The sequence below is a fragment of the Pleurodeles waltl genome, chromosome 11 (assembly GCF_031143425.1).
Source record: "Pleurodeles waltl isolate 20211129_DDA chromosome 11, aPleWal1.hap1.20221129, whole genome shotgun sequence".
Taxonomy (NCBI): domain Eukaryota; kingdom Metazoa; phylum Chordata; class Amphibia; order Caudata; family Salamandridae; genus Pleurodeles; species Pleurodeles waltl.
The window spans coordinates 459,669,675-459,692,361 of NC_090450.1; positions in this window are offsets into that span (position 1 = coordinate 459,669,675).

Here is a 22,687-nt window from a genome sequence, read left to right on the forward strand (position 1 = left end):
AGCTGAGCCTCCGCCGTCTTCTTGCTCCAGCGGCGAATGTCCTCCCATCTTTTACGGCAGTGGGTGCCCCGTCTCTGGTGGACCCCCAGGGTCCGGACGTCCTTGGCGATGGCACGCCAAATGTCCTTCTTCTGGTGGGCGCTGACCTACATGACATGTACAGGGGAAGAAGAGAAGTCATTAACAACAGCACCGTCGAAGTGGGTGGCCCCCATCCCTACCCTTGCCATGTGGCACATGCATTCACAGTCCTTCATGTTCCCTGAACTCTGCCCCCTTCCTAATGACATCTCCACCCAGGCATAGCCCATACAACGTGCTCCCTGTGTAGTTACCTGTTGGTCTGGAGGACCGTAGAGTAGCGTGTACTGGGGGAGGACCCCATCCACAAGCTTCTCCAACTCCTGAGCAGTGAAGGCAGGGGCCCTTTCCCCAGACGCAGCAGCCATTGTCTCTTCCAGACCGAGGTCACAGCAGCACTTGCAGTGTAAGTCCTCTCCTGTCGAAGATCAGGTATCGAGTGATTGAACAGATAGAAAATGGCGGTCACGTCCGCGGTGGTGACGTCCGCGGCGGTGCGTATCATACCGCCGGCGCACTTCATCATTGGCTCCTGGGACCCATAGGGTCCAATGTTAACCAATGCAGCATTGCGCCGCGGTCTACGACTGCCTACCGCGATGCTGTACAACGCCAGCGCAGATACCTCACATCCCATTGTCCCACTTTAGAGGTCAGGCAGCTACCATTTCAGGGGCCCACATGGCTTCATTTACTACTGCGTAACACATACCTAGGCATACACTCAACACACATACAGGAAGAGTTTTGTATTTGGTGTTGTGTCTGTGTAGCTGTGGGTACATACCTGGGAATTTGTTGACTCTGTGGTCGCTGTTGTCCTTCCTAGGCACCGTTAGCTGGGATATGTGAGGAGATGGTGGAATCCTCCGGTGTACCAACCGCTGGTGGTTCTGTTGACAATAGAGGAGCGACATTTAATCATCACCTACAGGTTTGACCGTGCCACAATCCTGGAACTGTGTACCCAGTTGGAGCCAGACCTGATCTCACCAATCCGCCATCCCACAGGAATCCCCCCTGACGTGCAGGTGCTATCAGTGCTCCATTTCCTTGCAAGTGGGTCATTTCAAACAACAGTGGCCATGGCATCAGGGATGTCCCAGCCTATGTTTTCCAACATGTTGTCCAGAGTGTTGTCTGCCCTGCTGAAACACGTAAGGAGCTACATCGTTTTTCCACAGGTGGAGGATATGGCTACAGTGAAAGGTGACTTCTATGCGATTGGACATATCCCCAACATCATAGGTGCTATTGATGGGACCCATGTAGCGCTGGTCCCCCCCCAGGAGGGAACAGGTGTACAGGAACCGGAAGAGTTATCATTCGATGAATGTACAGATGGTATGTTTGGCAGACCAGTACATCTCCCAGGTAATGGCTATGTTCCCTGGCTCAGTGCATGACGCCTACATCCTGCGGAATAGCAGCATCCCGTATGTGATGGGTCAACTCCAGAGCCACTGTGTGTGGCTATTAGGGGACTCTGGTTACCCCAACCTGTCATGGCTATTGACCCCAGTGAGGAATCCCAGGACCAGGGCAGAGGAACGCTACAATGAGGCCCATGGGCGGACTAGGAGGGTGATCGAACGCACCTTCGGCCTCCTGAAGGCCAGGTTCAGGTGCCTCCATATGACAGGTGGTTCCCTATTCTACTCACCAAAGAAGGTGTGCCAGATCATCATCGCCTGCTTGATGCTTCACAATCTTGCTTTGCGACGCCAGGTGCCTTTTCTGCAGGAGGATGGTCCAGATGGCGGTGTTGTGGCAGCTGTGGAGCCTGTGGAGCCTGTGGACAGTGATGAGGAGGAAGCTGAGGAAGAAGACATAGACAACAGGGAGTCAGTCATACAGCAATATTTCCAGTGACACACAGGAGAGAATATATTTTTTTACTATTACATTCACTTTCACACTTCTACCTCTATCCTGTCTGTCATTTAGTAGCAGTATTTGGTAACTGAGTTGTACCTTTCCATTACGGTTTCACAGGTGTGGTTACGAACATGTGTCATCTGCTTGCATCCTTCATGGACTTGTGATGTGTGACATAGGTATGTTGACATTACATTTGAAAACGCATTTTGACACTGTTGTGCTTCAAGGGTGTTTATTTAAGTACTCAAAAATGGAGGGGGGTTGTAAAATGGTGATGGGTGATGGTGGAGGAATGTCCATGGCAGAGTCCAGTCTATTCGTCTCAGAGGTCCTTTGCCCAAATGGGCATAGGAAGTGGAGCTGGGGCAGTTCCAATGTGGACAGGGTAACAAAGTGGGACAGTGGGAGGACAATCAGGGTGGTCTCATTTCCTGGCGGGGGTCTTGCCATCTTGCTCTGTCCTGTTCCTGGATCTCAGGGACCGCTTGAGGGGTGGTTTTACATCTCAGGGGGTGGGGTGCTGGTGTGGTGGTCCTGTGGCGGGGCGTCCTGTCCATTAGCGCCGGCGGAGGTGGTGGGCAGTTCATCGTCCATGCTAGTGTCAGGGGCCACTTGGAGTGCCACGGTGTCCCTCATGGTCTTTTGTATGTTCTTCAGCACCCCTACAATGGTGCCCAGGGCGGAGCTGATGGTTCTGAGCTCCTCCCTGAACCTCAAATACTGCTCCTCCTGCAGGCGCAGGGTCTCCTGAAACTTGGCCAGGACCGTCGTCATCTTCTCCTGGGAGTGGTGGTATGCTCCCATGATGGAGGAGAGGGCCTTGTGGGGAGTGGGTTCCCTTGGCCTTTCCGCCCCCGTCACACAGCAGGCCTCCCAGTTCCCCTGTGTTCCAGTGCCTCCGTCCCCTGGACCGTGTGCCCACTACCACTGCCCCCAGGTCCCTGTTGTTGTTGGGGTGGTGGGTTATCCTGGGTTCGCTGTAGTGGTGGACACACCGCTGATTGACGTGTCCTGGGTACCGAGGTATGGGCCCACTGGGTGGGTGCTGTACTGGTGTTACCAGAGGGTGGAAGGTCAGTGTTGGGCTGTGCCTGTGCAAAGGGAACCGACTGTCCCGAGGCCCACGATGGTCCGGTCTGGTCATCTGGATCCTGTTGGCCAGACCTGCTGTTGTCACTGTGGGCCTCTTCTGTGGGTGGAGTGGAGATGTCTGGACCATCCTGTGTGGTGACGTTCCGTATTGGTCCTGCAGGGGTATAGGAGCAGGATTATTGCATGTGAGTGTGTCATGGTGTGCAATGGGTGGGTGTGCATGAACCCCAGTGCAAGCATTCCTGTGTGGGGGTTTGTGTGATGATGGTTTAGGGGGTTGTTATGGGTATGTGCAGTGAGCATGCTTTAGTAAGCGGGGACCATGCTTAGTTGTGTCATGCAGGGCTTGGTGTTGGGATGTGTGGTTTGTGTTATTAGTACATTAGTGAGGAGTTGTAGTGATAGGGGAGGGGGAGATGTGGGGGTGTGTGATAGCATGCAGGTAGGGTGGGGGCTATGATAGTTAAGATTTGACTTACCAGTGTCCATTCCTCTACTGACTCCTCCGAGGCACTCTGGATGCATGATGGTCAAGACTTGCTCCTCCCATGTTGTTAGTTGTGGGGGAGGAGGTGGGAGTCCGCCGCCAGTCCGCTTAACCGTGATGTTGTGCCTGGAGACCACAGAATGCACCTTCCCCCGTAGGTCATTCCACCTCTTCCTGATATCCTCCCGATTTCTTGGATGCTGTCCCACAGCGTTGACCCTTTCCACGATTCTGCGCCATAGCTCCATCTTCCTGGCTATGGAGGTGTGCTGCACCTGTGAGCCAAATAGCTGTGGCTCTACCCATAGGATTTCCTCCACCATGACCCTGAGCTCCTTCTCGGAAAACCTGGGGTGTCTTTGGCGTGACATGGGGTGGTGTGGGTGATGTGTTGGGTGGTGTATGTCTTGATGTGTGTGGTGATGTGTAGTGGTGTGTGGTGTTTTGTGCATGGAATGTTGTATGGGTGATGGTGTTGTGTGCCTCTGTGTGGTGGGGTTCTCAATTGCTGTGCTCTCTGTCTCTCGGCTTCCTCAAGATTTCTGATTGTAGGGGTTTGTGGGGGATGTGGGTGTGTGTTTTATATAGTGTTGGGTGTGTGGGAGTGTTGTTTGTATGTGTATCAGGTGTGTGTATTTGGAATTGTCCAATGTGGCAGTGTTTTGGTGATGTGTGTGTATTTTGAGTGTGGCAGTGTGTACCGCCAATGAAATACTGCGGTTGAAAGACTGGATTTGTGGGTCGTGATAGCATGGGCGTGTTTCTGTTGGCGTGACGTTGGAGGATTTGTTTTCACCAGTTTATCACTGACCTTTGGTGTGGCGGACTTGTGTGGGTGTTTGAATTTCGGCGGATTCCGAGATGTGTGTCATAATAGCTGTGGCGGAATTCCGCGGCCGCAGCGGTGTATTAGCAGTCTTCTGCATGGCTGTAAGCGGCTTTTACCACCAATGTTGTAATGACCCCCATAGTAATGTGTTTTATATGTCCTGACAGTGAAATATTGCTAAATTCATGTTTCACTCCTCCAAGGCCTGCCCCTCTCATAGGATAACATGGGGGCTACGTTTAAATCTGATTAAAGTGTAGATTCCCTTTGGGAGCGGATGGACATGTGGAGTTTGGGGTCTCTGAGCTCACAATTTAAAAATACATCTTTTAGTAAAGTTGATTTTAAGATTGTGTGTTTGAAACTTTTAGAAAGTGAGCATTTTCTTGCTTATACCATTTCTGTGACTCTGCCTGTTTGTGGATTCCCTGTCTGGGTCAGTTTGACAGTTGGGCTTTTTGCACCTCACACTAGACCGTGACACAAAGGGAGCTGGGGTGTAGCCTGCATATCCTGATGAGCCATCTGTACTAGGAGGGAGGGGAGGAGTGGTCACTCACACCTGAAAGGGCTGTGCCTGCCCTCACACAATGCAGTCTCCAACCCCCTGGTGAGTGTCTGGGGCCTGGCCTGGGCAAGGCAGGATTTCACATTCAAAAGAGACTTTATTTTGAAGTAGGCTTACTTCAAAGGCGAAATTGGGTATAAGAAGGGCATTCAAAACCACAGACTTTCGAACATTTCTGGAAACAAGAGGAGCCTCTGCCTGGAGAAGAGCTGAAGAGCTGAGGAAGAAGAGCTGCCCTGCCTGTAACTGTGCTTTGTGGAGCTATCCTGCAGTTGCTGCTTCTGCTAGAGTAAGAGGGCAAAGACTGGACATTGTGTGCCTTCAATCTTGAGAAGAACTCTCCAAAGGCTTGATTTAGAGATTGCCTCCTGTTGTTTGAAGTCTCAGGGACAGCAAAGACTTCTCTCTGCCAGCACCTGGAGTCTCTGGAGAGACTCATATTCTGCCCTGTGGTGCCCATCCAGTTCCTGTGACCCTGAAAGGAGAAGCTGGCAGCCTAAGAGGAGGAAATCCATGCTCAGAGCACCATGCGGAGAAAAGATGGACGTAGATCCGTTCTGCGGCTGAAGAAATGACGCACCGCCGGCTTCGAGGCTGAAAATCAACGCTTGTCTGTAATGGGACCGAAGAATCGATGCATGGATCTGGAGAAATGATGCGCAGCATCGCTGACGGAGGCTGGAGATCGCAACCATCGCTTCTTGGTTTTCGGATCATTGTGCGACTGGATTTCTGATGCAAACACCGCTGGTCGTGTAAAAACAACGCAAGGCCTACCCGGACCCGAGAGTGCTGACCGGATCGACGCATCGCTCTCCTGCAGAGAGAAGAAATGACATGCCCGGCCCAACGAAAGGAGAAACGACACAAGATCTAGCTCGTGAGTGAAATCGATGTATCGCAAGCCTTTTTTGATGTACACTCACCCATGTGGGGTTATTTTTGACGCACCCAAGGAACATTTTCACGCTAACAGTGTTAGTGTGTGTCTTAAACAACATAAAGGGCCTCATTCCAACCCTGGCGGTCTATGACCGCCAGGGTGGAGGATGCCGGAAGCACCGCCAAAAGGCTGGCGGTGCTTCATATGGAATTCTAGCCGCGGTCTCCCAGCCGGGTCCGGCGGTTTCCCGCCGGATTTCCCCCGGCTGGGGGAATCCTCCATGGCGTCGCTGCTTGCAGCGCCGCCATGGGGATTCCGACCCCCTTTCCGCCAGCCGGTGGGAACGGGTGTCGTGGGGCCCCTGGGGGCCCCTGCACTGCCCATGCCACTGGCATGGGCAGTGCAGGGGCCCCCTATTAGGGCCCCAACAGGATTTTCACTGTCTGCTATGCAGACAGTGAAAATCGCGACGGGTGCCACTGCACCCGTCGAACCGCTGCAACTCCGCCGGCTCCATTCGGAGCCGGCTTCCTTGTTGCAGGGTCTTTCCCGCTGGGCCGGCGGGCGCCCTTTTGGCGGTCGCCCGCCGGCCCAGCGGGAAATTCGGAATGACCCCCGCGGTCTCTTGACCGCGGAGCGGTCTTCCGACGGGGTTACTTTGGCGGGCGGTGGAGCCCCAAAGACTCTTTTTGCTTTTGAATTGATAACTTGACTGGTGTGTTGTGGATTTTTGTTGTTTTGGTCTTGTTTTGTTTAGATCAATATTTTCTATTTTTCTAAACCTGTGTTGTGTCGTTTTGTAGTGTTTTCATCAAGTTACTGTGTGCGTTGGTACAAATACTTTACACCTAGCACTCTGAAGTTAAGCCTACTGCTCTGCTAATCTACCAAGGGGGTAGGCAGGGGTTAGCTGAGGGTATTAGTCTTTTACCCTGACTAGAGTGAGGGTCCTTGCTTGAACAGGGGGTAACCTGACTGTCAACCAAAGACCCCATTTCTAAAACCCAAATAATTGCAGAATTTGTGGAACAAGGGGTTCTGAAAGAAGTGTTGAGCAGCCCATGTAATACACTGATAATGGGTTTGAAAAAGCCCTGTGGGAATGTTCGAATTGTCCAGGATTTAAGAAAAATAAATGACATTGTGATCAAATGTTGCCCCATGGTACCCAATTCAGCTGTGATAATGTTTCAGATTCTATGTGATGCTGAGTGGTTCCCTGTCATAGACTTGTCACAAGCTTTCTTTTCTGTGCCTCTTCATGAGGACAGCCAATTTCTCTTTTGTTTCAAATGTTTGGACTGAGTTTACTGTTGGTGTCGAATTCCTCAAGGGTTTTCAGAGTCACCTTCCATATTCAATCAGATCTTGAAAAAGAATTTGGAATCGTTGGTATTGCCTTTCCAATCGACTTTGGTACAGGACATTGACGACTTTCTGATTGCGCCCAACACAAGGGACCAATGCAAGCATGACACAATTGCCTTGCTGAACCATTTGGGAAAGAATGGTCATAAAGTGTCACCACTTAAATTGCAATACTGTCAGAAAGAGGTGAAATATTTGGGTCACCAGTTTGAGAAAGGATCTAGGAAAATAACCAGAGAAAGGGTCACAACCATCTTGCAGATTAATCCCTCGACAACACAGAGAAATGTCAGGATGTTTCTAGGGATGGTAGGCTACTGCCGCCAATGGATCCCAAATTTTTCAATAATTTCTAAGCCTTTGCAGAAGCTGACACACAAGGAGGTCACTGATCCCATAGTGTTAGACCTGGCTTGCATGAAAGTGTTTTCTGAGCTGAGAGAGAGTCTGTGCAAAGCTCCGGCTTTGGGTATGCCGGACTACACGAAATCTTTCACAGTGTTGTGTCATGAGTGTGATGCATGTCCTTTGTCTGTCTTGACGCAGATCTATGGAGGTGAAAACCGCCCAGTAGCATATTTTTCATTTACTTCGGACCCAGTTGCAGCAGCCTTTCCAGGCTGTTGGCATGCAGTTGCAGCGTTTGGACAGCCTCACACAGTGAGAAGGCATTGTAATGGGACACCCCTCAACTATTATGGTCCCTCACTCCATTGAAATCCTACTTTCAAAAAACAAAGACAGGTGCCAGATTGACCCGTTATGAGACAAGTGTTCTAGGGTCACTAAATGTGTCATTGAAATGATGGACAGTGCTGAACCCAGCAACAGTGCTAAACCCAGCAACCTTACTTCCAAATTAAAATGTTGAGGTTGAAGTTTTGGAACACATTGAGCATGATTATCTTGAAGTAACTAATCTGTGCACAAAACCGAGACCTGACATTAAAGACACCCGATTGGAAGAGAATGACCAATTTATCTTTGTTGATGGTTCTTGTCTAATAGAAAATACAGGGACACTGAGGCAGGATATGCCGTGTGCACGGTTACTGGTATCGTGGAAGTGTCTTGGCTTCGAGGAGTGAATTCTGCACAGGTATCGTAACTGGTATCCCTTAATAGAGCTTGCCATGTTTCTGCTCAGTTAAAAGTTATCAGCTATACAGATAGACAGTATGGATTTAGAATAGTCCATGATTTTGGCCAGTTATGGTCATAGAGAGGTTTCATTACCTCTTCTGGTTCACCATTGAGAAAGGGTGAGAGGATTAAAGAATTGTTGCATGCTATCCAAATGCCTGAAAAGATTGCTGTAGTGAATTGCAGTGCACATCTGAAATCACAAGATTTTGTGTCAATGGGGAATGGATATGCGGATCAAATCGCAAGGTTTTGCGCATGGAACTCTATATCATTCAAAGTGAAGTGGTAATTGTTACCAGCAGAAGAAGATGAAACATGTCCAAGTTATGCATTAAAAGTAATGGATACACTGGAAGAATTGAAAACTTTGCAGAATAATGTTGAAGGAAAAACGTTCATGGAGCAAAATGAAATGTGTACAGTGATAGGATGGCTTGTGGGTTTCAGAAGAAGGTCAGTTGGTTCCACCAAATAGCCTGCTGTCTCAAATGGCTAGGTATTATCATGGTCAAGCACATGTTGGGAGGAATGCCATGATTTGTTTTTTTAAGCATAATTGGTTCAACTCAAGGTTTAGACAAGATGCTGAAGCAGTTTGCCATCATTGCGTCATTTGCCAACAGATGAACGCAGGGAAAGGGACAGTGGTTAATTTGAGCCACATTGGAAGAGCAGGAGGTCCATTCAGCAGAATGTAAATGGATTTTATTGAGACGCCTGTGTGTGGAGGTTTGAGACATGTGTTGGTGATTGTCTGCATCTTTAGTCACTGGATTGAAGCGTACCCTCCATGAAGAAATGACAGCCTCACAGTAGCAAAACTACTGCTTAGGGAACTGAAACCATGTTTTGGGTTTCCAATATCTTTAGAATCAGATAGGGGAAGTCACTTCAACAATGAAGTGATCAAATTACTGTGTGCAGCATTGAACGTTGAGCACAAGTTGCATTGTAGTTACTGTCCTGACTAGTGGAACAGATGAATGGTACCTTGCAGTCAAGAGATGCAAAGATGTGTGCGTCCACAAGTCTGAAATGGCCTGATGCACTACCTATAGTTCTGATGACAATGAGAAACTCACCCGACAGGAAGACAGGATTGTCGCCGCATGAGATCCTTAAGAGCCGAACAATGTGGTTGCCAGCGGTACCTACACATGCACTTGTCAACATAAGAGATGATATGGTGTTGGACTACTGCAAAGGTCTGGCTGATGTGGTTCGTCCTTTCTCTCCGCAGGTGGAAGCCACCACACTGCCACAGATCCATGACCCAGGGCACAACCTAAGAGACGGGGACTGGGTTGTGATCCGGAAACACGTGCAGAAGATGTGTTTGTGGCCTCTCTGAAAAGGACCATTCAAGATAGTTCTAACTACTACCACAGCTGTAAAGTGCGCTGGAGTTCCAAACTGGATCCACGCAAGTCACACAAAGAAAGTGGCATTTACTTTGGACAATGAAGAAGAGTTGTTCAGAGTACCAACAACATGAAAACAAGGGGGAAGGAGTTGACGCCGATCAAAGCCATTGTGATCTGCCTCCTCCTGAACCGAAGAGCAAGAAGAAGTTTCAAGTTCAACACTGAAAAGAGCATTGACCAAGGGTCCACTGAAAGGAGATAAGTGGCCAGAGTCACAAGCAAAGAGAAAGGAAGCAGGTGTTAAAATAACAATCGAAGAAGAAGTAGATACAGGAAGGAGAGAAGATCTAAGTGAGGGAGAATTGAATGATGATCGAAAGTTGAAAAGAAACAGAATAGCAAGTCGAAGGTATGCAGGTTCTGAATGGGCGTTTGCAACTACAATTGAATGGCAGAAATAATTTTTGTCTTTTTGTTTTGATCAAGACATTCTAGGTCAATGTTTTGGCACTTGAAGGAAGATAATGAACTGAACTGTTGGGAACAATCTGAGAAAAATACCAACAGAAAGAGACTGTTGAAGTAACCAGAAAAGACTTTTGATAACCTGATTAGACTTTTTGAAAACTTGATTTTGACAAGCTACTTACCCGAATTTAACAAGCTGCTAAAACCGATTTTGACAAAGGATCCTGGAAGTGAGACTAAAAGCTGTAAATAACTGCTGAAAGAAGATTTTGTTTTTTTTTAGATTTTTGTTGCTGTAGCCGGGAGTTGGACTCCCCGACTACATCCAGCATAGAAGCGGAAGCGGAACGCCGCTCTGCTGACCCCTGTGAACACAAAATTAAGGATATCGGGAATCCGGATGGCCGGATCCCCGAACACATACCTACGAGCAGCAGGGAGCAGGAGACAATCGCCGAAGCCGGGAACCCGGGTATCTGGGTTCCTGACAGCGTAAAGAGAGAAGACAGACTACGCGCGCGGCGCACGTTTAAAACAGGAGACGCCGAGGAAGGAGGAGGAGAAGGAGGTGAAAGAAGGGAGGTAGTCCACGGACCAATGCCTGCGGAGGAGCAGACGAACACCGGTCAAGGCGATACCACTATGGGACAGGACGGTCCGAAGGAGCTTGAACGCCGCCACGTCCCTGGAGGGATGTGGCTAAGTAAGGTACGGTCCTGCTTGAAGGACAGACTGCGCTATATTGTGGGTAGGGAGGGGGTTAGTGGAGACGAGTAGGGGGGGAGGGACGAAATAAGGAAGGGAAAAGGGAGGGGGGTTGAGAAGGGCACCTGAACACCATGAAGAGTACGGAGACAAAAGAGAAGTTATTAAACAAATTACGAGACAAAAACCACACAGAGGTGATTTCACTGGACGCCTGAATCTATTACCACCGCTTTATTCTTTTCTGTGGGGAGAGAACCCATATAAACCACTCTGTCTCCCTCTCTCTCTCTCCCCCCCTCTCATCACGAAAAGAATACCTCACAGTCCACAAAACCTTGGCTTACCGATCTTTTTGTTCCTCTTGTTTTTCCGGTCTTCCTGGAAACACCGTCGGGGAAAACCATCCTCAGCCATCAGAAACCCTGAGGGGAAAAGAGGACAGCGGAGATCACTAACCAACAGACCATAAACATAGGATATTGCAAAATTAAAACTTTATACAATAAAATCACGTTTTTCACCCTTCCAACTGAGTACCTTCATCCTTCTTATCGCTACACCCACTGCCACAGTTGCATTTTCTAAATTTTCTCTTCTGCTTTCTGATTCTTTACAGATCATGAGTAACGTTAGCCAGTAGGGTAGGAAGAACAGGTGCTGTAAATACATGAGTATTGGTTTGGCAATTGTGTGCAGGATATTGTTTGTGATATTGATTGTGGGTATGACTGTTCTTTACAAGAGTAAAGTCAACCATACTTCAACTTTAGAGACAACTACTACATTAACAGCAATAGAGAAGTTTATGTTACATTAGAAGTATCTGTGCGTAGGTAGTAATGCCCAAGGGGAACAGCCTATGCGCACTGTAACAACTTGAAATGCTTGCTTACAACGTTAGAAAAGAGCTTCCTAGATCACACAGATGACAGGAGAAAGGCATTAAAGGAGAAATTAGAGAAGGGTTTAGAGAAAAGGACTGACACAAATGATTATGCTTATAGTGCAATAAAACACAATGGAAATTAGCTTTAGATGCACAACAGGTAGGGAAGGTTTGTGTATATAGGGCTAAATCTCACACTGACACTATATTTGTAGGAACAAGTAAATGTAGACATGTGTTTTTGTTTCAGAGTAAATGGACATTTATGTTGAATGGACAGGATCCAGCAATTCCTGGGATATATAACATCTGTGGTCCTAGTGCTTATTACCATCTTCCAAGAGGATGGTATGGGACATGTTACTTGGGGATAGATTTCCCAAACATTTTTCAACTAGTTGACTTAAAAAATTTCCAAAAGTAAATGAATTACATCATATTAGACAGAGGAGAGAGTCTCCTTCTAGTATAGTGGGGGATATATTTGGATCAATAATTCCTTCAGTGGGAGTTGTTCTGAATTCAATAAAGATTCAAAAGTTGTGTACTATTGTGGATGACATACTGACAAATTTTTCAGGAGCCATGATCCTGATACATACTGAATTAGCTGTTGAAAGAGCTAAGTCTCTTCAGAACCACCTTGAATTAGACATTCATTTAGCAAAGGATGGCGGAGTTTTCAAATTGCTTAATTCTAGGCATTGCTGTCCATTCATCCCTGACAAAAGTAAAGAAATTAGAAGCTTACTTACTAATCTGACTAATGAAAGTGCTGATTTGAAAGAATTGAAGGAACCAGATGTTTGGGAGATGGTTGGCAAAGGATTTGCTTCAGTGGGAAATTGGCTCAGCAACATTGGAAAAGGGATCTTATTAAAATAATACAAGGGATATAGATTATTGTGATATGCAAATTGTGTAAAAGAATTATATTAAAGAAGTAATAGAATAATCAGAGGAGGGAATCAAAGAAAAGGGAAAATTTGTTTAGGGAAAATTAGAAAAGGGAACAAAAATTTGAAGGGTTAGAAATGACAGAATGTTAACAGAAGAAAAAATTTGTGAATGGAGGTTTGGTGTGATGACACATTTAGTCATCAGAGGAGGAATTGTTAATGCAGAATTTTAAGGAGTCTTATTAATAAATATTCATGTATTTTGAGTGTTGGATTTGCGTAGAAAATATAATAACTTAGAGAAATTAATACACACATTTGAAAGTGTGACCACGTGAGCGGCCGTCAGTGTTCACAAATTGTATTTATTAATGGTTTATTAAAATGAAATGTTGAGCTTATGTTTGATTAATGTAGTAATACATTACATTAAGGGTTGTGTATTATGTATTAGCTTTGTTCATTGAAAGCCTTAACTTAGCGGAGGTCTTGGCCTAGTTGCACGGCCTCATGTTAAGCTGTATTTCTTAAGTGTTTAATAAAATGTTTGCTTAGAGAATTAAACTGTGATTTTCCACTGTACTGTCCATGTGCTCATAGCTGAAATATTTTCTCGTGAGAAACTGCTTGCTAGAAGTTGGTGTACTAGCTAATGCAACAATGTTTAATGTAATGTGCGTGAGACTGACTTTCCCAGGAGAAGACAAAGACCATACTGACTGGAGTATAAGCTGCAACAATATTGTTACCTGATGAGCCAAATGACGGGAGCGGGACATGAGGAGCCAATCTTCGACATGTGAACCATGTACTAGTAGAAGTGTATATATGTCGCTTTTTGTTTTATTGGACAAAGTGTGAACATGCGATCCCTTGACCAATAGGGACTTGGGAAGTAGTTTTAGGAAATCTAACTTAGCCGGATTGCATTGAGGGAAGACAGCGCATTTGCCCATTTTCTATCTTTTTGAAAAGCCATTTTTTCTTGAGCATCTTGACAAGAGACGTGCTTAACTTTACTGCTTGAAGACTTTGCTTTTTCTGAACTTTGATGCTAAATCCTGATGTGTAGTTGACTGAACTGATGTCCTGACGATGAAGATTGTCACAGCTTGCTGAACCTTTAGGGATTAAGCAGATGGGGTTGCAGACTTCCAAGTAGTTAAGTGCTAGACTTTGTTCTATAAATTAAGAAGGAGCAGATCCAGAAGAGAGTGGGTCCTTGGATGCCAATCTCGTTCAGGCACCTCATGAGAATGGGGTGTGAGACTGTGTCAAATGTTGTAGTTAGGTCAGGAGAATGAGGGTTGTTGTGCCTCTTCTGTCACGGATAATAAAGATGGCATATATGTTGGCAATGAGAGCTGTTTGTGGATTGTGGTTAGGACTGAATAAGGACTGCATGCATCAAGGAGCTGGTGGTTGCTGAGGTGTTTGGTGAATTGTTGGTTGATAAGTTTCTCTAAAACCTTTGTCAGTTATGCTAGGAGGGAGATAGGTCTGTAGTTGGAAAATGTGGGAATGTTACTTGATGGCTTCTTGATCAGGGGAATGATGGTGGCATGTTTCCAAGTGTCCAGAATGTGGCTGAGACGATGGAGATGTGGTTGATGGGTGTTAGTGTTTCTATGACTGGTAGGAGTCTTTTGGTGAGGATGTGATGGAGAAAATGTCATCTGGCATCCCTGAGTGGATGGTCTTCATGGTAGTAGCGATTTGGATAGTGGTGATGGCAGGCCACAATGTCAATATTCGTTCATTGGCCATGATCGGAAGAAGAGTTGGGGTGGGGACATGGTCCAGTTCAGGGTCAAAGTTCCTGCGTATAGAGGTGACTTTTTTACAGAAGAATTACAAGAGTTTGTTGCAAAGGTCTTGTGAGGGCATCATCTTGCTGGAGGCAACAGGAGGCATGGTGAAATCTTTGATGATGAGTAAGATACCCTTTCTGCTGTTAGTGATGGTGCTGATACAATCTGCAAAAGCTTGGTGTTCCATACCTGCTGGTGTAGTGTCCTAGGGCTGATTTGAAGAAGTCTTTATCTGTGGTGTCTTGACTTTGTGTTTCAGTTGCTTACAGTAGTGTTTCCTCAACTGAGTTCCTCTGGGTTCCAGCTGGCCTGTGGTTGAGCTCTTGACGTAAGGATGTGCTTGAAGGGAGTCAGTGTGTGTGCATGTGGTAATCCAGTTGTTGAGGTTCTTGATGGCTTTTGGCGAGTTGCTGGTTTGCTTGGGCTAGTGCTTGGAGAGTGTGGAAAGCAGTGGGTGGTTCTGATGGGGGTATGTCTGTGGTGGTGTGGTATGGATATGCTGAAACTGATGATGGCGTGGTCTGTCCAAGTCATAGTTGCTGACTAGGCGACTGAGATGTTTCTGATTGAGGAGATTTTCTAGAAGGGCGGTAGAGTAAGGGTTGGTGCAGTTTTCTAGGTGCAAGTTAAGGTCTCCAATGACAATGTTGGTGCTTGGGCAGATGATGAGGAGTGCAAAGAAGCCTGAGGTGTCACTGATGAAAATGGTGCATGGTCTTGGTGTTCTGTGTATGAGGCTTCCACCCACGGAGAAGCTGGCTGTGATGCGTTTGTTGAAAGTGAGGTGTTCCATGTAGTTGGTGGCGGTGTCAATGTAGTTGGTGCACTTTATAGCATCTTTGTTTATGATGGCTACTGCACCTCCGAGCTTGTGCTGAAGGTCTTGCCTGCCACTCTTCTAGCCAGTGGGGATGGCTGTAGTGATGTCCGGTGCCGAGATTGAGTTTAACCATGTGTCCTGAGGAAGGGGAGGTCTAAAGTGTGGTCACGCAGTAGGTTCCATACCTCCATTGTGTGTTTGCTGAGTGAGTGGATGTTCAGAAGCATGCATGTGAGTGTAGAGTGTTGTTTGGGTGGTGTTTTGTCTGTGTGAGCATGAGCAGTTGGCTGGTTTGTGAGAGTGTTAGCTAGTAGGGTGCTGTTGGTGCTGGGGTAGGGGGTTTAGGGTGTGGGAGAGTGCATAAGAACTTACAGGAAGAGCATGTGAATGCTCCTTCAGTGTTATGTGTGCAGTAAGGCAGCAGTCCAGCAAGGGGTGGCCAACGTTGAGAGCACAGAGGAGTGCCGCAGGGTAGCGGTGGGTAGGGGGAGAACCAGGATTCCTGGTAATGGGCTATAACATTAAAATAATGGCAACTCAATACCTTGTCAGTAATAATCTTATGCTCTTAATCTTACTAGTAAAACAAACTGCCAACAATATTTACCTCTCCCTATACACCTGCAATGTTGCTTCACAGTTTTACTTCCCTGACAGCCTCCAGATCTTTAGATCTCGGAACTGCAGGGGAAACTGGTCCCTGGTTACACCGTCATTGCTTAACAAGGTGGTTTCCTTAGCGGAATCATACTCAATAAGACAGAAACCCTTATCTCATAAATAAGAATGCAGTCAGAACATTTTATTTCCTCAAAGAAAATGGCAGTTTTTACATGTATGTAGCAAGTGTCAGTGGTTTGTTTGTGGGATTCGAGGACGTCCATATTCAATCATTAAAAACATAACGTGATACAAACCCCACACTTCATTTCACCTTTTTAATTTGTCATAAGTAATAGCCTCTCACTAAAGTACACTCTGCCATACATATAAAGATATTACAAGTTACTAAAGAGTTGACAAAGAGTTCAGAGGCCTTTCAGAGGAACGTGGCCAGAATTTCCTTTATGCTGCTTTGGAACTTCAATGTGACTTGCAATATCCGTTTTAGCTCATTTGAGGTTACATCAAGAGAGATTCCTGATTCATGTAATGATTTAGAGTCTTTCAAAAATATATTTATATTCTATTATATAGATTTAAAATCTATCATATAGATGTAAACAGCTCCTTTCAGATAGTGGTTGTACACGACAGAAAGAGTTCAGGTGACCTGGAAATGTTCTTCTCAGTTTTCCTCTTTAAACAGCAGTCCTAATTCTGTCCCATGCCCTGTCTTTCCCCTTTTCTGTTTGCTCTAATAGCAAGCGTGGTGACACCATAACTCATCTGTAATAACTTATTGTAACTGACTTGTGGTGTACGAACTATACTGTAATTGGAACATTTGAGACAGCTTTTTATACAAGTATTTCATATTTCTAAGTATAATACACATGATACCCAAATCAACCCGATGAATTTGATTTATAAATAGCAGCTTGAGTGCAGATTTCTTAACTTATACCAAAATGCGTACCAATACATTTTATCGTTGTTTCTTTTATAAATGAACTTAACAAATGTGTTTAAAAGGGTTGTGGCATCACTTGCAGTGATGTCACTTGCAGAGACGTTACTGAATTTTGCGTATGCTAGCTATTTCCCCATTTTTTTAGGGAGGTTGTCTTTTGCTCAGTGTAGTGTAACTTAATGATCGACTAAGACCAAAATGGTATAATTGAATCCTTGAAATGCCATTTAAAATACATCTCATTCCAGGTACTTGCACCTCCGCTTGTTACATTCTCGTTATGCAGAACGCAGCCTCCTTCCCCCTTTAATGTTCAGCACTAGTTAGGCAAGAGCCTGGAGGTGCATCGCGAGTTGGTGGCTGCCTTCGGTAATGTTGGGTTAATGGACCGCTGCAGGAGGTAAATCACCGGCTCGAGGAGCCTTTTCCAGCTGATGGATGGGCCCTGCACCAGCAATTTACATGAAATCTAGGAATTTACGACTTCCCTTCTATCATCAAATGATGATTTGGGTTCAATTTGCCAGAATTTTTATCATCATATTTCTCCGTCTGAGTTATCCATTTTTCACCCTTTTGAGCACAGTGAATGCTTTTTCTTGATGGATTTTGCAGGGAACGCACTGATGTTCGCAAGTCACAGCATTTTAAATGCAAGGCCATCACTTGAAAAAAATCTTTGTTCTAAGAGGTGACCCCACTGGCAAGTACAGATTGTCTGAATGATTCATTTTGGAAGGCATATTAGTCCCCATTTGGGACAGATAATTAACAATGCAGTGGGCTTCATTCTGAGGGCCCCAGTATTTGAAGAGGTAATGCCACTTCCGGGAGTCACCATTACTGTAGTGTGCACAATTTACTGCGTACAACACTACTTACGTTTTCTGAGTTCCACATCACAGAATCAGGGATAACGGGTTTTACTGCTTACTATGTGCAACACATAGAAAGCAGAAAAAAGGGGGAGAAAAACAGACATTTCTCCCTGTTGCTTCACTCTTGTGCCACCCCTGAGGTGGTGTAGGAAACTGATGCATTCCCAGAATGCGTCAGATTCCTTTGGGTTCCATGGGTGTTGCGTGGGACCACCCCAAGCAACACCCATGGAACACGCTTTTCACTGAGTCTTATGCATCAAAGGGGTCATGAAAAGCCATTCAAGGTGGCTTTGCCTGGCCTTGTAAACATGGACTCGCACACTGCGCCACCAGAGCATTAAAAAAAGACTCTCTGGTGTCGTAGCGTGCCGCTAGGGCCTCATAAATGAGGAACTAAGGGCCAGATGTACCAAACTTTTTGCACGTCGCAAACAGCAAATTTCGCTGTTTGCGACGTGCAAAAAGCACATCGCGATGCCCAAACCCTGTTTTGTGAGTCGGTAACCTGGTTACCGACTCGAAAAACGGGACTGCGAGTCGTAATTAGGAAGTGGTGTTCCCCTTCTTAATTGCGAGTCGCAGCGCAATGCTGCATTACTTTGTGACCGCGATCGCAAAGCAATTGCAGTTACCATCAGTGTCACACTGATGGTAACCCATTCGCAAAAGGGAAGGGGTCCCCATGGGACCCCTTCCCCTTTGTGAATGGCATGGAAAACATTTTTTCAGAGCAGGTAGTGGTCCTATGTAAAAATTAAACAATTTTTTTTAATTTTTTCGTTTTGTAATGCATCTTGTTTTCCTTTAAGGAAAAAGGGCTGCATTACAAAAAAACTGCTTTATTTAAAAGCAGTCACAGACATGGTGGTCTGCTGTCTCCAGCAGGCCACCATCCCTGTGAGTTCTGCGAGTCTCAAGGGGTTGCAAATTGTGACCCACCTCATTAATATTAATGAGGTGGGCCTTTGCGACCCCCTGCGATTCGCTGATGGTGTCAGGGACACGTCCTGCATTCTGAATTGCGACTCGGAAATTGCGAGTCTCTCTGACTCGCTATTTGCGAGTCGCAATTCAGAAACTACGTACATCTGGCCCCAAGTTTTAAAATAGACTGTGCGAAAATTACTGTAGTCCGGGTGGAGAACTCTGCACATAAAAAGATAAGAAATGCCTGTCTTTTTTTGTGCGGAGTCTCGCCACAAGTGTGGAGTCTCTGTAGCCATAAAATTGCTATTAGTAAAATTAAATTTGTAGTTTGTGAATACAAAAGTATTTACCTTTATGAATCAGGCCCTAGGTGAGGATGAAGAAGTAGTAAATGTAGAAAATCCAGAGGCATATTTACATGCCCCTTGCGTCACCTTGTGTCACATTAGTGGCATTATTTTTACTCTAAGCTGTAAAGGTGGCCTTTTCATTGCGCCAAATTTACAAAGTGGCGCAATGCTTGCATTGCACCACTTTGTAACCCCTTCTTCCACATTGTGCCTGTGCCAGGCATAAAGTATGCATGGGGTGTTCCCCGATTAAGAGACCCAGAAAAATGGAGCAGTGAAATTTGCAAGCTTTCACTGTGCTGTTTTTAGCGTCATTTTTAACGCCTGTCCAAGGCAGGCATTAAAATGATGCACTCATTGTTTTCAATGGGCCTCCCTTTACTTTGGAGGATTAGAGCCATAATTTTTGGTGCTGATCCTGCAAAGCACCACAATAGCGTCAACAGTTTTGACGCTATTGTCCTAACGACCGCCATGGTGCACCGTTTTGTAAATCCGGCACAACCATGATGCTGTTAGGTGGCTGTATACGCATGCAAGAAAAGTGGCACATCAGGACAGATGTGCCACTTTCTTGTAAATATCGCTCTGTCACTCTGTAGTGGCTCTTGGCAATTTCGGAGTAGTACTCCAATTTGAATTTGAATCAGTCCCTTTATGGAAGCGATCTCTGAATAGGAACTCGATCTCCCCTGAAATGCAGATCCTAACTTCTCTACCAATGTTTTTAAAAACAACTCAAATACTTCCCCTTCAGTAATTTCATCGCAACCCGTCCATAGTCAAGATTGTTCGGATGCTCTTAAACATGTTGAATGCATGGAGTATGTCTGTAAATTAAGTCTTCCTATCCTTCTAAGTGGAGCTGTGGGTATTGAATGACTTTTGATTAGTGGCAGGACGCTGCTTATGTTTACTCCTCTGGAACTTGATTGTTGGGTGTGAAAGTCCCTCCACTTCCCCAAGGTCTCAAGTTGTGATCTGTTTGTAAATAGCCATACTTTATTATTGGTTGACTATGTCAGCTTTTGTGTAGCTGCAGGTTCCTAATACTAGTCAACCTGTATGTCCTTCCATAATTTACCATAAACTGCTCACAGGTCTCAAGGCTTGTTTTGCTATGGTTGGTAGCTATAATCTTGCATTTTGAACAGTTGTCTTCCCTTTCACTGTCCATTTGCATCTGTATATGTCTGTATGGTTTTACGCTGTGATGTCCGGAGGGCTACTATACGCTAAATAAAAGCCATATTGAGGCTGTCAGTCTTTTTCTACTCTTCTGCCCCTGTGAACGCAGCTGTGGAAGGTTTGTATTAAACCAGTATTTCCAAACAGATGCTTCCAGACAGTTTCTTGTAAATATGACCTCAGTGTTCTAAGGGTGGGCCAATATTATGTGTCCAAAATGTACATGATTTCAAATTGCATAAGTATGAAAAATGTTGGGAAAATTACAAGGAATTATTATAGGTAATAAAGTGACATGCAAAATCAGCATTTTTCAGAATATTTTAGCATGAAATGTGCTCTCGCATGCAGTTGGGACATAAGGGCACATTTCACGCTAAACAAAGTAGAACAAAATCTCTAACACTGATAACAGCAGCTGCCCGTGTTCTGGTCGTATGGCTGTACCTGTACATTCATTCTACATTTTTTATGTGAACAGCGCATCATTAAAAGAAATGGGGGAACAGCTTAATTTCAGAAATTTTGCGTAGCAAGCATGACCCACAGTTGCTAAAGTAACATGAGATCACCCTGGCATAACATACATTTTGTCCAGGCCTACAAAAAAGGCCCAAGAGTGAGATTTTGCCTTTGTGAGAGCAGATTTCAACAACAGATCCATTTCGAAAGCCAGAGCTGTTAAGCGAGGCACAAAACACGTCATCATTATTAGAAAACCTATTTTAACCATAAACTCACGATAGGGGCAGACTAAAGAGGTGTGCATTGGTACTTATTCATATCTGCTGTCAAAAATGCCCTACCACTCTTGGATGAAATTCGAAGGAAGCACTCTTGGGAAGGATCACAATATCTAGCTTGGGACTTGGGAGAAATGCCAAGGCAACGCGGATATCTTTCTCTGTTTACCAAAGAAGAGCGCTGTATAGCTCAAGGAGCTCTACATTTTTCAGTAGATATAGATCAGGCTGTTGGCATGTATGGAGTAAATATTTGGAGTATATTACTGATTCTATTGTCTTCCATTCAACTAGAACTTCGATCAAAACTCATTACCTCTCACCAGCAAGACGAGAACGTTTTTTCCTGTATATCATTTTATTTATGCCCAAGCATGAGGCAGCCAGGCAAAAGTACATAATTGTGACGTTGTGACGTTTCAGCGACGCTGGTTTCATGACAAGACCGCAAAGCTAATCAGGATAATTTCTAACAATGTAGAAGCTTTTACTGGAAGAGACTCAGCAAGCTCAGGAGAGGACAGAGTAAAGTTCATCATTCCATCGTTTGAGTTCTCTGAAAGCCATTAAGAAGCTGTGTAGTGGGCATAAACCTTGACCAGCACTGGCATTATTCTCAAACGTCATATGGATCTTGGAGGCAAGATGACATGCTCATGACCTAAAATCAGATTACAAGAAGTGACATGATACCGTTTTTGACAATGGAGAACTGACAGAACGCAGGGTACTTATAATTCTAATAACTCAAAAATCCAACAGAGACTAAAATAAGACTGGCATTAGAGATTCAAGTGAAACACATAGGTCCAATGCTTTTAATTTGAAAACATACTTGTGGAGCCAAAATGTATTCTTAGGAAACTGGTAGCCAAACTACTGAATGCCTGGGTTGCCAGGTACAACAGCTGTCTTCTTTTTTTTATTACTTTTTTTGCGTAATGCACTTTCCGCTTTTTATCTCACTCTAGGTTGTTGTTTTTCATAGCAACTTTATCTGTTTGTCACTGTTTTCCTATCCTTCTCTTCCTCCTTTCTCCCTTTTCTGCCTTTCTCTCTCTTACGTAGTGTTTTCTGCTAAAAAACAAAAACTTGCCCTGGTTCCTAAAAATGAGTGCCGGCTCCCACCTCTGGCACAAATTAAGCACTGTTACAACTCCCTCAATGTGTGAGCTATACATTCTGATCGCGGAAGAGGGTGCTATTGCACAAAAGTAGGTGCATCTTTGAATCTTCTATGCTACAGACTTGAGCAATTTCATACCTGAAATATAACAGGAGAGAGATTTTGGGCCAGATTTATACTTTTTTTAGGCAAAACTGCGCTAGCGCAGTTTTGCGTGAAAAAGTATAGCGCCGGCTAGCATCATTCCAAGATGCCAGCTGGGCACCATATTTATAGAATGGCGCTAACCAGCGCTAATGCCCTGTTAGCGTCCTTGGAAACCGGGGCTTGAGCGCCGAATTATGGCGCTACACTGTTTAGCGGCAGAAAAATTGCCTCTAAGCAGTGCAGTGCCATTTTTTGGTGCACAACTCCTATGGACATGGCTCCTGTCTTAGGAAAGACAGGGGCCATGCCCACCACCCCAAATGCCATGCCCAGGGGACAAATGTCCCCTGGGCATGGCCGTTGGGGCCAGCGCCATGCAAGGGGCCCCAAGTCAGGGCCCAAACACGGTAATAGAAAAAAAAATATATACTTCCTGGACTTACCTGGGATGGGTCCCCCAT